Raw genomic sequence first — 2,989 nt, 5'->3', positions numbered from 1 at the left:
CGTCTTCCTTGTTGTTCAAACTCAATACTAGAAATTATCTAGACCTTAGAGAAACCAATTATGCAAACCAAATTTTAGCATGCTCTATGTATTTCTTCATTAATAGGTGCAAAGCATATGATGCAAGAGCTTAATCATGAGCACAACAATTGCCAAGTATCACATTACCCAAGACATTTATAGCAATTACTACATGTATCATTTTCCAATTCCAACCATATAACAATTTAACGAAGGAGAAACTTCGCCATGAATACTATGAGTAGAAACCAAGGACATACTTGTCCATATGCTACAGCGGAGCGTGTCTCTCTCCCATAAAGTGAATGCTAGGATCCATTTTATTCAAACAAAACAAAAAACAAAAATAAACCGACGCTCCAAGCAAAGCACATAAGATGTGATGGAATAAAAATATAGTTTCGGGGAGGAACTCGATAATGTTGTCGATGAAGAAGGGGATGCCTTGGGCATCCCCAAGATTAGACGCTTGAGTCTTCTTAATATATGCTGGGGTGAACCACCGGGGCATCCCCAAGCTTAGAGCTTTCACTCTCCTTGATCATGTTGCATCATACTCCTCTCTTGATCCTTGAAAACTTCCTCCACACCAAACTCGAAACAACTTATTAGAGGGTTAGTGCACAATAAAAATTAACATATTCAGAGGTGACACAATCATTCTTAACACTTCTGGACATTGCATAATGCTACTGGACATTAGTGGATCAAATAAATTCATCCAACATAGCAAAAGAGGCAATGCGAAATAAAAGGCAGAATCTGTCAAAACAGAACAGTTCGTATTGACGAATTTTAAAATGACACCAGACTTGCTCAAATGAAAATGCTCAAATTGAATGAAAGTTGCGTACATATCTGAGGATCATGCACGTAAATTGCCTTAATTTTCTGAGCTACCTACAGGAAGGTAGACCCAGATTCGTGACAGCAAAGAAATCTGGAACTGCGCAGTAATCCAAATCTAGTACTTACTTTTCTATCAAAGGCTTAACTTGGCACAACAAAACACAAAACTAAGATAAGAAGAGGTTGCTACAGTAGTAAACAACTTCCAAGACACAAAATAAAAACAAAGTACTATGGGTTGTCTCCCATAAGCGCTTTTCTTTAACGCCTTTCAGTTAGGCGCAGAAAGTGTGTATCAAGTATTATCAAAGGGTGGTGCATTCTCAGCGGGGTGCGGAGTTTTCTCAACTATGCATACTATCTTTTCTATGTGAGTTTCAGAGGCTCCCTTTTCATTAGTCTTAGGCGTGCTACTCTCATCAAACAAATTTTCAGGAACAAGCCAAGCATAGTTATTTTCTAGTGCATCATTCATAGCTAGGAGCTTACATGGTATTGGTGCTTTGATCTCCCCACCATCATCAATATTATTAGTGTATCTTATTCTATCCATGTCCATCTTTTCAAGGAGACTAACAAAATTAGTATGGGAACCAAGCATATTAAATTTAGCAAAGACCTTTCTGGCTTCTCTTGCTAGACCACCAAATTCTCTAAGAAGGGTTTCTAAAACAAAATCTTTCTTTTCCCCTTCTTCCATATCACCAAGTGTGAGAAACATGTGTTGGATTATAGGATTAAGATTAACAAATTTAGTTTCCAACATGTGAACTAAAGAAGCAGAAGCAATTTCATAAGTAGGCGCAAGGTCTACCAAGTGTCTATCTTCAAAGTCTTCAATGGTACTAACATGATTGAAAAATTCTTCTATATTATTTCTCCCAACTATAGACCCACGTCCTACCTGGTATGTCTTTCGTGGTAAAATTAAAAGGGAACATGATGAAATAAGTAAAGTAAATGCAAGTAACTAATTTTTTTGTGTTTTTGATATAGCAAACAAGATAGCAAATAAAGTAAAACTAGCAACTAATTTTTTTGTATTTTGATTTAGTGCAGCAAACAAAGTAGTAAATAAAACTAAGCAAGACAAAAACAAAGTAAAGAGATTGAGAAGTGGAGACTCCCCTTGCAGCGTGTCTTGATCTCCCCGGCAACGGCGCCAGAAATCTAGCTTGATGGCGTGTAACTCACACGTTCGTTGGGAACCCCAAGAGGAAGGTATGATACGCACAGCAGCAAGTTTTCCCTCAGAAAGAAACCAAGGTTTATCGAACCGGGAGGAGCCAAGAAGCACGTTGAAGGTTGATGGCGGCGGGATGTAGTGCGGCGCAACACCAGGGATTCCGGCGCCAACGTGGAACCTGCACAACACAACCAAAGTACTTTGCCCCAACGAAACAGTGAGGTTGTCAATCTCACCGGCTTGCTGTAACAAAGGATTAACCGTATTGTGTGGAAGATGATTGTTTGTAGAAAACAGTAAAACAGTATTGCAGTAGATTGTATTTTAGTAAAGAGAATTGGACCGGGGTCCACAGTTCACTAGAGGTGTCTCTCCCATAAGACAAACAGCATGTTGGGTGAACAAATTACAGTTGGGCAATTGACAAATAAAGAGAGCATGACCATGCACATACATATCATGATGAGTATAGTGAGATTTAATTGGGCATTACGACAAAGTACATAGACCGCCATCCAACCGCATCTATGCCTAAAAAGTCCACCTTCGAGGTTATCATCCGAACCCCTTCCAGGTATTAAGTTGCAAAGCAACGAGACAATTGCATTAAGTATGGTGCGTAATGTAATCAACAACTACATCCTTAGACATAGCATCAATGTTTTATCCCTAGTGGCAACATCACAACAAAACCTTAGAACTTTCACATCACTTGTCCAAGGTGTCAATGCGGGCATGAACCCACTATCGAGCATAAATACTCCCTCTTGGAGTTACAAGCATCTACTTGGCCGGAGCATCTACTAGTAACGGAGAGCATGCAAGATCATAAACAACACATAGATATAACTTTGATAATCAACATAACAAGTATTCTCTATTCATCGGATCCCAACAAACGCAACATATAGAATTACGGATAGATGATCTTGA

This window comes from Lolium rigidum, chromosome 2 (assembly GCF_022539505.1).
Source record: "Lolium rigidum isolate FL_2022 chromosome 2, APGP_CSIRO_Lrig_0.1, whole genome shotgun sequence".
In the NCBI taxonomy this organism is placed as follows: Eukaryota; Viridiplantae; Streptophyta; class Magnoliopsida; order Poales; family Poaceae; genus Lolium; species Lolium rigidum.
The sequence above is the reverse complement of the archived record's forward strand: the minus strand, read 5'-3'. Positions refer to the sequence as shown.